Raw genomic sequence first — 15,217 nt, 5'->3', positions numbered from 1 at the left:
TTGGAAAGTTTTCCACCGAAATGGAAGGGACTATTCCATGGATAATCTTTTCATTTGTGTTGTTAATTTGTCATTGTGAAGGTAAGACCACGCTGTGAATGACTAAAAACGGTTAGTCTTTTCAGGGCAATGACTGCCCTCTTGCTCTTTCTGGGAGAAATCCCCACTCTCTCCTTTACCTCTCTGGCCAACCGTTGGGCCACAGAGGGCCTCTTCTTCAAGGAGCCAGCACAAGGAAATTCCAAATCTATGTTACAACTTCCAAATCTAAATATGTTGAATGGTGAGACTAATTCTTTGTTAAACGAATAAACTAAACTTCAACGTTTTCCCAGCCAAGGACCCCCAAACTGACGGAGAGATGGAGCGGGGAACCCCTACTTATATATTGTATAAAATTGTGTTTCATATTAAACTATCCTTCTTCTTAATTGAAGGAGCAGGCAGAGAAAAGCTCTCTCCATCGGATCAAAAGTGTCCATGTAAACGCGGCTAATGTGTTGGATTCATGTTAATGTGTAGTTAAAGACATTTAGATTTGTGGAAACAATTGCGGGGGTAATATAAAAAAAATGTCTAATCAACAAAAACTTTCGCGACCCCCCTGCAGTACCTCCGCGGACTCCCTGTTGAAGAGCCCTGCTCTAAGTATTTGAAGCTGATTGGTGCTAGCTGAGCTCCCCTCCCACCGTCTCTGCAGAGAGCCCCCGGCTGTCCGCCCAGTCCGCCACTGCCCCCGCCCCGCCGCCCAAGTGTTGAGGACCCTGTTTGGCAATAAGGTTCTGTGTGGAGATGCTTCACCCCAAAGAGTTTTATTGAACGAGGAATAGAATACAGAATATAGAATAGGCTGATTTTAAAGAAGTGTGCCGAGGACTGAGACTTCTTTTTGGAGACTCCTGATGAAAGCTTCTGCTAATCGACCAGACGATGCATGTGACGATTGTGTCTAATTTGTTTTCAGAAGTGGACGCCCTTCATGGACGAGGGTCTGCTGAAAGCTTCTGCTTTTATGTGCTGATGGTATTTTGTTTTAAGAAGTGGACGAGGTTCTGACCAAGGCCGTGAGGAAGCACGGCGAGGGCAACTGGAAGCGCATGCTGCTGGACCACGACTACAACGGCCGCACGGGCGTCATGCTGAAGGACCGCTGGAGGATCCTGAAGAGGGACACCGTGGCCTGACCCTACCCCCCCCCCACCCCCAAAGCCATGTATATTGATAATAATTTTTTTTAAACAGTGTGTGAGCATATGTTGTAAGAATGCCTTTGTAATACAAAAGGGACCCTTTTTTTTTTTTTTCAATGTTCTCATAATCGTTTGCATAATTTTCTAATTTATGTTTCATTTTCACGTTTTATGTCCTTGTGTTTTCACTCGATTCTCCCGATGGATGCTGACGTGTTCAAGCGCCAATTGCGCTCAAATGCTACTAGAGGACTAGCGTTCAAGCGCCACTAGAGGGCCCTCTAAACAGCAGTAGAAAGTTCTGTGATGCATTTGTATTAAAAAATATTTGACATTTTCTTTGTCAAATATTCCACCAGAATAAACGGCTGGCTGCCAATGGTTCCATCGTGGTCTCAATCACACAACGCAACGAGAGAGTACGCAACCGCTACACGTGCAAGGTTCACAGTGGGCAGCCGCAGCCATGAGTTTCACCCTACTCTCGGCCCAAAGATCACCTATCAGGTGCCGGAGGAGTACATCTCTCGCGAGCTGTTCGACACTAATGGTGGATTCAATGATTCGTTTACGTGAACCAGTTCGCGTCAGTCAGTTCGCCAAGATGAGTCGTTCGCGAATCGTTCGTTCGTTTGTTCGTTCAGTCCAGTTTCCGTTTCCGGTAGCGGTGAATCGCATCATGGAATGCACCCATTGCATGGTTCTCAGCTGAGTCAGTCAGACTCAGTGCTACCGGAAACTCGACTGAACAGGTTCAGTCGAGTTTCCGGTGAATCGAATCATGGTCATGGAATGTGTTTGTGCATGGTTCTGCTGACTCTGAGTCTGTCAGACTCAGACTCTCAAAGGATCGTGGAACTTAAGTCGGCCATCAGCTGCTGACTTTATCCTGAAAGGTGAGTCAATATCGTTAATTGTAAATATTAAAAAAATACCCGAGATAAACGAACAATGTGTAACCCTAACCCTAAAATGTAAACACCAGGCTACTCGACAAGAAAATGTAACGAACCACCTGAGGCTTTACTTTACCTCAGAGATAATGCGTTAGTTAATAATGATATGCCGTGCGGCATATCATGCGGCATCTGCGCATAGTGCTGCTGCGTAGGCCTACATAGACGTTCCAAGTATGTTTACTTCATGTATCGTTGAAGCTAACTAACTATAGCCTAGTTATAACTATAACCTACTCCTGGTGCAGTGCATGCAACAGTGTGTGCCATTTATTCAGCTACAGTATGGGAAGGTTACTTTGAAAATGTAATTCGATACTGTTACAAGTTAGTTACCCTATTAAGAACGTATGCGTATGTGTATTATTATTATTATCAAAGCCAATATAACACATTTGAGTTTTCCTTTTTAACCGTAGGCTACAATAGGCCTATCCCTCAACACTGAATGAGCTACTGTGTCAACTGTGGAACACAAACTTTAACATATTTTTGACTATGAAATCATTCTGAGATCTAATAGATTTGATTAAAAAAAAAGGTTTAATAATATCAAAATATATAAATAATAAAATTATTCACACACACAGTGGCGGCTGGTGAATTTTATTTTAGGGGGGGCTAAAAGTTTGTAAACCAAACCCCTGTAGGGGGTTCTGGGGGCATCCTTCCCAGTAGATTTTATTGTGATTTTCACATAAAACTAAGCATTCTGGTGCATTCTGACAAAATAATAAAGACAAAATAGAACATTTCCTTACAAAGACGAATGGAGCCGGGGAACTAAGTTGTAACTTAATTTATTTGCCTTGTAGAATTCAGCAAGATTAAAAGTGCAAATACATCAATAATAATTGGGAATTATACACAAGAGTCAAGTATGCACTTAGACAAATACGATAAAATATCAATATAATATGTGCAACCTTTTTATGTGCGGTTGTTCAATACACACTGAAGGCATGATGCCACAATAGGTTTGCAGAGAACTATATACAATATACACACTGAAGGCATGATGCCACCATAGGTTTGCAGTGAACTATATACAATATGCACACTGAAGGCATGATGCCACCATAGGTTTGCAGAGAACTATATACAATATGCACAATGAAGGGATGATGCCACCATAGGTTTGCAGAGAACTATATACAATATGCACACTGAAGGCATGATGCCACCATAGGTTTGCAGTGAACTATATACAATATGCACACTGAAGGCCTGATGCCACCATAGGTTTGCAGAGAACTATATACAATATGCACACTGAAGGCATGATGCCACCATAGGTTTGCAGTGAACTATATACAATATGCACACTGAAGGCCTGATGCCACCATAGGTTTGCAGAGAACTATATACAATATGCACACTGAAGGCATGATGCCACCATAGGTTTGCAGTGAACTATATACAATATGCACACTGAAGGCCTGATGCCACCATAGGTTTGCAGAGAACTATATACAATATGCACACTGAAGGCATGATGCCACAATAGGTTTGCAGAGAACTATATACAATATGCACACTGAAGGCATGATGCCACCATAGGTTTGCAGAGAACTATATACAATATGCACACTGAAGGCATGATGCCACCATAGGTTTGCAGAGAACTATATACAATATACACTTGAAAGGGGTGTGGTGGGGGGGTTGTGAGGGGCGCTGTAACCCAGTGTCCATCCTCGGGGGGGGGGGGGGGGGTTGTGAGGGGCGCTGTAACCCAGTGTCCATCCTCGGGGGGGGGGGGGGGGGGTTGTGAGGGGCGCTGTAACCCAGTGTCCATCCTCGGGGGGGGGGGGGGGGGGGGGGGATTGTGAGGGGCGCTGTAACCCAGTGTCCATCCTCAGGTGGGGGGGGGGGGGTTGTGAGGGGCGCTGTAACCCAGTGTCCATCCTCAGGTGGGGGGGGGGGGATTGTGAGGGGCGCTGTAACCCAGTGTCCATCCTCAGGTGGGGGGGGGGTTGTGAGGGGCACTGTAACCCAGTGTCCATCCTCGGGGGTAGGGAACAAAACCGAACATTGCCATTTAACATTTTTGTCCTTTGACCAACAGTGATGGCAGAAACAAAACCCAAGAACCTCTGGGAACTGAAGAAGCCTGAATGTTCACTTCAGGTTCGCATTCAGGAACATGACTTGTTGCGCCTTGGAGGGAGACAGATGGCTGCGCCTCTCTGAAATGATCAGCCCCATCTTGCAGAACACACGTTCAGGTGGCACTGACGTGGCGACCACAGACAATCTCTCCAGCATCAGCTGAGTGAGCCGCGGATAGATCAACGATCTACTTTTCCACCAGGTCAGAGGGTTGGAGGACCTAGGGATCAGTGCCTCTTGCAGGAAGGACCGGATCTCGAGGGTCGCTTCCGCACCTGCACTAAGGTGACTAACGAGCCCTGAGACCTGCTGGTCGAAGTCACCCCAGACCATGCTCTCCTCTGTGGCTCGTCCACCCGCAGCTCCTTCTTCCACCAGAGCTTCCTGCTGGGATGGATTGGAGATGGTCGCCTGTGCTGCAGCAGTTGTGAGCCTTTGGATGGCCTCGGTGGCTGTCTGGTCATCAGAGAAGGTCTTCCTCTTGAATCTGGGGTCAAGGATGGAGGATTCAGACAGCAAGGCGTTGAACTCGATCCTATGGAAACGCTTTGCCATCTCAGCGTTGAGTGAGATGGTTTGCATTGACCCTCTGCAGACCCCGTGCCAAAATAATTATTTTGGAGGCAGTCACGTAGCTACAGATAGGACACAGAAAGGACACAGTTATAGTGGGTCATCTTTGTTATGTGGAACCTTTTTTAAATGTTTTTTGAATAAAATATTTATGAATTTGTTTATCTATTTATTATCCATGTATTTATTTATTTATTTAAATACTATGTATGTATATCGATTTATTGACCATATTTTTATATATTGACCTTTTATCTATGTATTGCCATTACCATGTGTCATATATGTCATGTCATTTATTATTCCCCAATGAATTTAATTACATAAATTAAATAAATAGATAAAATACACACCCTTCTCCACTGATCTCCACTGTCACCTCTTCATATGGCTGAAGCACCTCGCATGCCTCTTCAATGGCCGCCCACTCATCATGGGTCAAGGTGGTCACTGCTGGATTCACCAAAGCCAGGGTGGTGATGATGGCCTCCCTCAGTCTCACAAAATGCTTCAACATGAAGTAGGTTGAGTTCCACCGGTTGGGGCAATCCTGCAGAACCTTCAGGTCTGGCTGACCCACTTGAAGCAGAGTGGCCCTTAGCTTCTCCGCCGACAAGGAGCTTCGATGGAAGTGGTCCGCAATTTGTTTGACCTTGTCCACCGTTTCTGACAGTAATTTGTGTACAGTTGTGTTTATTCTGGGCATATTTAATTTTTCTTGGGTTAACAGTAACAACACTATTGTGAAGATGGCCACCCCCACTCAAGAATCGATCAAGATCCACCATGGTGGGGGTCCCAGGTCGCGTGCAGCAGAACGAACCACGAAAGAACAAGACAGATTGACGAGACATTCAAATATTTTATTAATCTGGCATGACACAGAAAATACAAAGACAACATGCATTTACCATTTCACTGATATTTAATCGTATTATCGTACGTTCACTAAGCCTCTTAGTTTATTTCTGGCTTGCATACGATTGTCTGGCTCTCGTGAGTCGCCTCGGTCTCTCGTCTTCGCCACTCACACTATGAGTGAGTGAACGAACTGTCAGCGAGTCGTGGGTCTGGGAGGAGTCAATTCTGAGTCACGAACGAGACGAACGAGACGAACGAGGCGAACGAGAGAGAAGAACCAGTTCGGTTTGTTCGTTCTAGCGATTCGTTCATTCGAACGAATCAGTTCGCGACCGAACCACCACTAGTCTGAGGTGAGCGGGTGACAACACTTGGCCCTTAGATCAGCCAAGGGCTTAATTAGTGCCGAGGGGAAGACGGTTGTTTCAGATTATTTATTTATTATTATTATTATTTATTTATTTGATTAGGACAGTGCACATTAATCAATATGTCAGCCAGAGCATCAATATAAATATGCCGGAGTTAGCTTAATTGCTAATTTTCATCCGTTGTCCTAAGGCAAGTCAAGAACATAAAAACAACATACCAGTATACAAAATAGATTAAAAAAACACTTTTACACACAAAATAGGTCCCCACATCAAGAGTCCATGTTAAAAAATTAGAATGACCAAAGGTTACATATGAGAGCAGGTCTGGCTTGCTACTAACCACTGGTTAAGTTTTTTTTTAAAGGTGGTGTAAGTGGCACAGTCTCTAACATGTGTTGGTAATATATTCCAGGACTGTGTTCCTCTGATGGACACCACCATTTGACCAAATTTGGTCTTGCGGCGTTGTATTTCGCAGTCACCTCTAGTTAGTGCTCGTGTATTTATTGTAGAGGATTTCTTCTTTATAAAATTCTGTAATGGTGGAGGGGCTAGACCGTTCAGAACCTTAAAGATTAGACAGACATCCAAAAACAGCTGAAAACTATCGAAGTCCATGATTTTGTGTTTATTTGTAATTTTACAATAGTGGTAGTATATAGGTTTTTTGTCTAGTGTTTTAAGAGTTCTCTTGAATAAAGATTTGATTGGTTTTAAAGTGCTCTCAGATGTATGTGACCATGTTGTGTAACAGTACGAGATGTGAGTAAATATCATTGCATGCATATAAGTCTTTGCTGTCTCCATAGTCAGGAAAGGTCTTATATGCTTGAAATTTGATAAATTAAATTTAATTGTGTTTTTAACTTTCTTAACATGCTGCTTAAAATTAAGGTTAGAATCGAAGATGACCCCGAGGTACTTAAAATATTCAACCACCTCAAGTCTCTCACCACCAACCATGACTGATGGTTGCTGTCCCGCAGTTGGCTGTCGGGCGAACAACATACAGACAGTTTTCTTTGTATTCAGATGTAGACAACAGTTTTGGAGCCAATGGGACACTGGCACCATGGCTCCTGAGAGTACTGCAGCAGCTTCTTTGATTGAGCTGGCATGACAGTATAATACAGTATCGTCAGCATATAGTTGCACTTTAATATTTCTACAGACATCTGGTAAGTTATTGACATACAGGCTGAATAAAACAGGGCCCAATATTGAGCCCTGTGGTACTCCAGCAGAACAAGTTAGATAAGAAGATGATGAATCACCAATTTGAACTGCCTGTTTCCTGTCTGACAGGTATGATTTCATCCAACAGAGGGCGCTGTTTGAGAAGTTAAAATGGGTTAATTTGGCAATAAGCAAGTCATGATTGATGGTGTCGAAAGCACGCTTTAAATCTAGAAATACCGCAGCTACAAAGCCGCCTTTATCCAGCAGGCTTTTTAAGTTTTCCAGGAAATAGCAAGTAGCAGTCTCTGTTGAGTGAAGTTTCCTAAATCCAAACTGCATTGGATGAAGAGTGGCATAGCCATTATTTAAGTGTTCTGTCAGTTTTCTGGTAACCCATTTCTCTGCTACTTTGGAAATTATGGGCAAGATACTTATTGGTCGATAGTTCTCAGATTTTGTTTTGTCCACAGCCTTAAAGGTCCCATGACATGCTATTTTATGTATTCTTTAATATAGGTATTAGTGGGCAACTAACACATTATTCAAAGACGTTCCCTAAATTCAGCCGTGGTGCAGAGTTACAGCCACTCCGAGCCAGTCGCACATTGAGCTTCCCCCAAATGCGCTGTTTCGCTGGGCGTGTCAAGGAGGAGGGTGGGGGTGTGGCCCTGAGCAGCTTGCAGCCACCATGCGTTCTGTTTACAGTGGATGTATCGCAATGGCGAGGCGCACACCCTTTAGCCGTGTTCTGTAAATATTCTAGAACACACGGGAGTCCTGGAGCTCTATATCTAAATATTATCATATAGCCTACACAGATATCTATATCATATAATATATATTATCACGGCCAAAAGCTGTGTGAGCCGATATTATGAATCTCAAACGACCGCGTTGGGTTCTCCGACGTTCCTGGTTCTTCAACGTCCACATCAATGTGAATACACACACTGTAACGCAAGTGTTTCTTGTTGGTTCTTTGCCTTGTCTTGTATTTCCACAACGAGACTGTCGTGGGGGTTATCTGAGCCATGGTTGAGAAGGAATTGGGGGAAGGGAACTTTGGTTTGACTCGCTGAAGTACATGAACTGCGACATGCCGCCGGTTGCCGCGAGGCACCATCGCCCGGCAGCGGGCAGCCGGCAGCGCGCGGTTCAGTCGACTTCAGGTTGATGTGAAAGTGGAAGAACCAGAGACGTTGCAGAACCCGTCAAAGTCGTTTGTGATTCATAATATCGTCTGGAGGCGCACACAATATGTTATATGATATAGATATATATGATATTATTTAGATATAGAGCTCCAGGACTGTAACGCAAGTGTTGTACACTTCCTTGTTATTTGGATAACCGTTCTGCTGTTGGTGTGATGGCGCATAACACGAATGAATGAATTGGGGGGAAGGAACTTTGGCTTTGACTCCCTCAAGAACATGAACCACGACATGGAGGAGAAAGGGATTGTTGGCGGCGAATGTCTCCCGCTTGAGCCCCGCTGAGGGACCACCGCCGGAGGCGGAGGTGCATAAGCGCTGCCCGGCAAAGATCCCTTTCTCCTCCTTGTCGTGGTTCATGGTCTTGAGGGAGTCAAAGCCAAAGTTCCTTCCCCCCAATTCATTCTCAACCTTGGCTGAGATAACCCCCAATACGAGTCTCGTTGTAGAAATACCAGAGACGAGAGTCCGACGTGATGCGCCATCACACCAACAGCAGAACGGTTATCCAAATAACAAGGAAGTGTACAACACTTGCGTTACAGTCCTGGAGCTCTATATCTAAATAATATCATATAATACATAGATATCTATATCATATAACATATTGTGTGCGCCTCCAGACGATAATATGAATCACAAACGACTTTGTCGGGTTCTGCGACGTCTCTGGTTCTTCCACTTTCACATCAACCTGAAGTCGACTGAACCGCACGCTGCCTGCTGCCGGCTGCCCGCTGCCGGGCGATGGTGACTCGCGGCAACCGGCGGCATGTCGCAGTTCATGTACTTCAGCGAGTCAAACCAAAGTTCCTTTCCCCCAATTCCTTCTCAACCATGGCTCAGATAACCCCCACGACAGTCTCGTTGTGGAAATACAAGACACGTCAAAGAACCGACAAGAAACACTTGCGTTACAGTGTGTGTATTCACACACACACATGTGGTGCTCGCACGGTCGAGTCTCATTGGCGGGCCAACGTCTCTGGGCGGGCCAGGCAGAGTAAGGGGAGGAGCTGAGATTCCTGATGACGTCATGAGCACAGACATTCCAAATCAGCGCGCTTGAGCCTCCGTTTTTTCGAAGGCGAGCAGAACAGCTAGTGCTAGTTTTACACTAAACTAAAGTTTTAGCCACTGGGGGACCATAGGCAGGCTAGGGGAACTCATATTTTAGAAAACCTCCCAAAGTGAGATTTTCATGTCATGGGACCTTTAAGTTGAATATACTCCATTCACTTGTGTATCATTTATTGTATTTCATTTAGTACATATTAAAAAATAAAGAACCTTAGCTGTTACTTAACACAGTTGCGTGGAACCACTTGACATAACTTTTTTAAGTAAATCCAAAAAGACATTTTTTTGAGTGTAGAAGCTAGCTCTCCAAAACATCAGCCAGACTGCAATTACAGATGAAAGATAGGGGCGTGTTGACTCGTGTGTGTGTGTGTGTGTGTGTGTGTGTGTGTGTGTGTGTGTGTGTGTGTGTGTGTGTGTGTGTGTGTACATTACAAATTAACACATTTCGAGAGGTGAGAGGTGGATGGTGAAAGAGAGAGAAAGGGAGACAGACAGACAGATACCTAAACACATAAAACTTGTTTATTCTCTAAATCCCTTTCCTCAACAGACAATCTTTCTGACAAAAAAAAGCGAAAGGCCTTCAAAACCTGGACACCGGGAAATGAAACTAAAAAATAAAACAAATTGAATCACCAAAAAAACAAAAAACGTTAAGAAGGTGTCACCCCCCAGAGCATCATCAATGGCCAAAAGATCCCCTTTCTCCTGCTCAGGTGGTTCATGGTTTGGCACTGAATCAAATGCAGCGTGATGAGGAGTCTTGAGGGTTTTGTTTTTATTTTTTATTTTATTTGATCATTTAATTTACTTAAAGCTTGTCTTTGCGATGTTTATAACCCTTTGTGTAGGGGAGGATGGGAGCGGCCGTTTGGCACCCCCTACATACAATGGCCGTTTGGCACCCCCTAGTGGTCGTATACCAGAACAGCAGGTTTCACCAAAGGAGTCTCCTGTACTTCAGAAAAGAGTATATGATATATTACAATATCATATTCATTTAAATACCTTAAAATGACTACACTACATTGTTTTAAAATACACATGTATTAATTCGATGATTGATTTGGTTTTAATGGTGAATATGATTTTTTCCATCATTGAGCAGCCGATTCTGTGGAAAGCCTGTACTTCACAACCATGACCAACATGCAGGCGGACAGGTGGGCCGCGGAAACTAGGAGGTCCTTTGTTACCTTTTGTATTTGTTTAATGGTATATCGCTGCTACGGTTAACATTAGGAGTTACCCGGGATTCATAATAATTCAGGATTTATGTGAAGCCTTGCTTGATCTTTACCAGAGTCAAGATGTATCAATTGCTCATATGAGCTATATTTGGGCGTGAAATGGGTTGGGACATGAGACTACTATTTCTTTGCATGCGTGGAGATCACGTTGTTTATGTATTTCTCTGGCTCAACGACAAAGCGCCATATGGACAACAGCCTCACATCCTTGGCTGAGCTCCCAGAATCCATCCCCCCCCCCCCCCCCCCCCCCCCTTGGTCAAACGGCGCCGGACCACCCGGGTCATCACATCACGATGAGCAAGGTGGGGGGGAAACTCACAGAGCACAGACAACATCACCCAGGCCTTTTATTCCCTTCACATGTGTTGCCGGTGGGAGAGCACCATTTATTAATTTGTAAACCAATTGGGTTGTGGGAGGAACACTTTATTAGACACTGCATGAAGGTCCCCTCGTGGTTAAGCCCTCCAGATTGGACATAACTTCCCTACAAAGGATGGTCAATAGCCACAGCTGATTGGCTCATGACATGATGGCTTCTACATCCCAAAATAGATTGATGAGCACCAATACACTCCATCAGCTGAATGGAGGTGCGATCACATGAGATGCGTCGAATGCGACCCACTCCATCGTTTTCCTGTCGGGAAAGCGGCGCTGCAATTTCTGGGGGGGAGGGCCAGCGCCTGAGCTTGCGTCACTGTCTCGCGGGGGAGACTAGCTTTACGTTTAAAAACGTTGACCCCGGCGTGTCGAATGACGCAACCAAGAGATTTCAGGTTCTGTCGATAAGCAATGTTTAAACGAGTTGATCTTATGTGTGGTTTGAGAACACAAAGGCAGACTTGGCGACGGGGAACAGTGTCTCAGCACACCTCAAGTCAACGCACCTTTACTCAAAGTCAAGCACCAGGAGGGCTTCACCACGCTCAAAGGTCCCCTCCTTGAGGTTCCTGTTGCACATCAATGTTGACCGCTCGTCTCGTCCACAGAAAACTCCCGGACGCGGAGGGTCCGACAACGCCCACCACGGTGAGGACTAAGACACCTTCTACAGCCGGGCCTCCGCAGGCTCCCATCCCGACCTCTCCAACAGCCCCGCAGCCAGGCCTGTCTCCATGGGGCAGCCGGGCCTGTCTCCATGGGGCAGCCGGGCCTGTCTCCATGGGGCAGCCGGGCCTGTCTCCATGGGGCAGCCGGGCCTGTCTCCATGGGGCAGCCAGGCCTGTCTCCATGGGGCTGTCCGGCTCCACGGCCGCCGGCGGTGACCGGCTGATGAGTGTGCCGGGCTGCAGGCGGAGCAACGCCAGCACCACCGCGCCGACACGCAGTGAGTTATTCAGAGAGGTTGGAGATCTTGGTGTTGGATAAATGTTGGAAAAAAAAAAGTAAAAGTCCATGTACATAGTTCTTGTTTATTCATTTGTGAGCGCGTTTCGAGGCACAAGTACATCCTGTGTGGGAGCTGAGAACGAGCCCGAGAACGGGCCAGATGATTGGATGAGGATGGCCGAGCTCCAGTCCAGGAACAAGACCTGCCTTCCCCACCTCAAGAGCAGCTAAACCCATCCGGGTTTAGGATGGATGTCATTTGTAAGTTCATGTTTAAGTTCAAGTAATGGATTGAAAATGTGTTTTGAGGAAGAAGAGATTTAAGAAAAGCTACTTTTAGTTAATATAGGCCCACAAGAAAGTCAGTTCGCACATGGATACCGAAGAAGAAATGGTGGTTATAAAACAATGTGTTTACAGGTTGCAAAGACAAAGACTGTGAAAAGACTCTTATAATGCAACGAAATGAGGAAATGTGATGAGATTTGAGTGAATATTATAAGTGAAAGTGTGAGATATGTGATTATACATAAGGTCAAAGGTCACGCCTATTCCAGTCAAGACAAGCTACCAGTGAACACAGCGGAGTGAATAGATGGTTGTCCTAGTGCACAATGACTTCCACTGTTTAACTCATAACATTAGCGTGAGATATCTGTAATGTGAAATCTGTCATCAGATATATTTCTTGAATAATGGACTCTAACCTGTAAGTAATCAAATTGTTACAACAGAATGGACTGAAACCAGAAATGTCGGTACGACATTTAGTTAAGCAGGGGAGAATGTGGTATACCCCCCATTTTTGCATTTTGTATAGTCCCTTTTCATGATTCTGTGACTTATGTACGATGGAGTTACATGTTTTGGCCAATAGATGGCACTATTAGACCTCTGAATAATGCAGTTGCATGACGATTATGAGCAAAGGAAGAAGTTGTTACTGCAAATGAAGGAAGGAAGCAGTCGCATTCTCGAAGTGAATGAACCAAAAACTCTTATATCGCTTTAACAATGTGTGTGTGTGTGTGTGTGTGTGTGTGTGTGTGTGTGTGTGTGTGTGTGTGTGTGTGTGTGTGTGTGTGTGTGTGTGTGTTTACCTTGGCCCTTTCTAAATACCTGCTTGTAAAGTTTGTTCCAAGATGAACCCAATCCAATCCAGCCCAACAAGATTCCTCATTGAAGTGAAATTGTTCCGCCTCGAGCAGCAAGACACCTGTACAGTGATGTCATGGAACAGCAGCCAATAGGAGGTTAGTCTGAGAGGAGGGTAAACTGGTCCAACTGGTTGGTTCACAGGATAATTTCCTTGTTCCCGAGTCGGACGGTTTGGTGATGCTCACTTCATTACAGCAGTGAGAAGACCCAGGTAATTTACTCCACTCTGATCCGGGATTCATCATAAATTTCTGTAACTTATTGATCATATCAATAGGAAAGGTACTATTTTACTATCATCAGGTATGGGTTGAAATCGTTAGTGAATACGTTGAGTACTCTCACCTCTCACTGTTCACTGCTGTTACTCAAATCAAAACTACTGATTGGCTACGACCTCTATTTTACCATCGTTATACATTATAAATGATTAAACTTTATTTAACAATGGTTTTCTAGGAATGGCCTCTGCGACATCGTGGTCTGAGGAGGACTTCTCCTGTTCCATCTGTCTGGATGTGTTCAACAGCCCAGTTACCACACCATGTGGACACAACTTCTGCAGAACCTGTATTACAGTGTTCTGGGATGACATGGTCCAGTACAAATGTCCTGTCTGCAACGAGCTGTTCCACACAAGACCTGTTTAACGGGTTAATACCTCATATCAGGGATGGTTGATCAGTTTAGAAGTTCTGTACGAGTCAAAGAGCAGCCTTGCGTTGAACCCGGAGAAGTTCCTTGGGACGTCTGTACTGGGACCCAGCTGAAGGCAGTGAAGTCCTGCCTGGTGTGTCTTATCTCTTACTGCCAGACCCACCTGGAGCCACATCAGAGAGTCGCAGTCCTGAAGAAACATCGGCTGGTCGAGCCTATGGACCGTCTGGAAGACAGGATGTGTAAGAAACACGACCGACTTCTGGAGCTCTTCTGCCAGACTGAACGGGTGTGTGTGTGTCAGTTCTGCACAGAGACAGAACACAAGTCCCACCCTGTTGTCCCTTTAAAGGAGGAATATGAAGTGAAGACGGCCCAGCTGGGGAAGATAGAGGCTGAAGTTCAGCAGATGATCAAGGAGAGACAACGAAAGATTAAAGACATCATAGACAGGGTGGACCACAGCAAAGCAGACGCAGACAGAGAGATAGCCGATGGTGTGCAGGTCCTCACTGCTCTGAGGCGGTCTGTTGAAAAGTGTCTGGATGATCACAACAAAACGGTTCAAGAGAAACTGAAATCCACAGAGAAAGAAGCTAAAGGCCTCATCAAAGAGCTGCAGCAGGAAATAAAAGATCTGGGGTCTCATTTATAACCGTTGCAGACGCACAAAACGGGGCTGAAAGTTGCGTACGTGACTTTTCACGCCAAGGTTGTGATCTATAAAAAAACAACTTGACGGGAAAATGTGCGCAGCCCTAAGCAAACTCTGACCCATGCGTACGCATGGTTTGGAGGAAAAGGAGAATTGGCGACACAGACGCCAGGTGGTGAACTGAAGTCAGACCGAAGAATTGCAGAGTGAGAAGAACGATTATGTTTTATCATCGCCCTTCATCAATTTAATTTCAACCCGTATCATGCGTTAAATCCTAATCAGAATAATTTAAATCCACTGCGTTATTTCTCAGTTATAACTCCAGAAATATCTCCTTAGAATAGAAATAAAAAGAAATTATCTATATTTAATCCCGTCACTCCATACTGTCCACTGACGGCGCGACTGCATGGAATAAAGCATCTGTCCAACATGTGTCAATAACTTAATATTTTTATGTGACACTGTAAACACATGATCAAATGTCAATTAAATCCCAAGTGTGAAAAACCAAGCCACACTCATCACAATCGTTGTCCGTTACTCTTGATGCTTTTCATGACAAATCAGGCATTAAAAAGGGGTTATGTTCAAGAACATTTTACGTGGGTAATTAC

This window comes from Gadus chalcogrammus, unplaced genomic scaffold (genome assembly GCF_026213295.1).
Source record: "Gadus chalcogrammus isolate NIFS_2021 unplaced genomic scaffold, NIFS_Gcha_1.0 GACHA077, whole genome shotgun sequence".
Taxonomy (NCBI): domain Eukaryota; kingdom Metazoa; phylum Chordata; class Actinopteri; order Gadiformes; family Gadidae; genus Gadus; species Gadus chalcogrammus.
The sequence above is the reverse complement of the archived record's forward strand: the minus strand, read 5'-3'. Positions refer to the sequence as shown.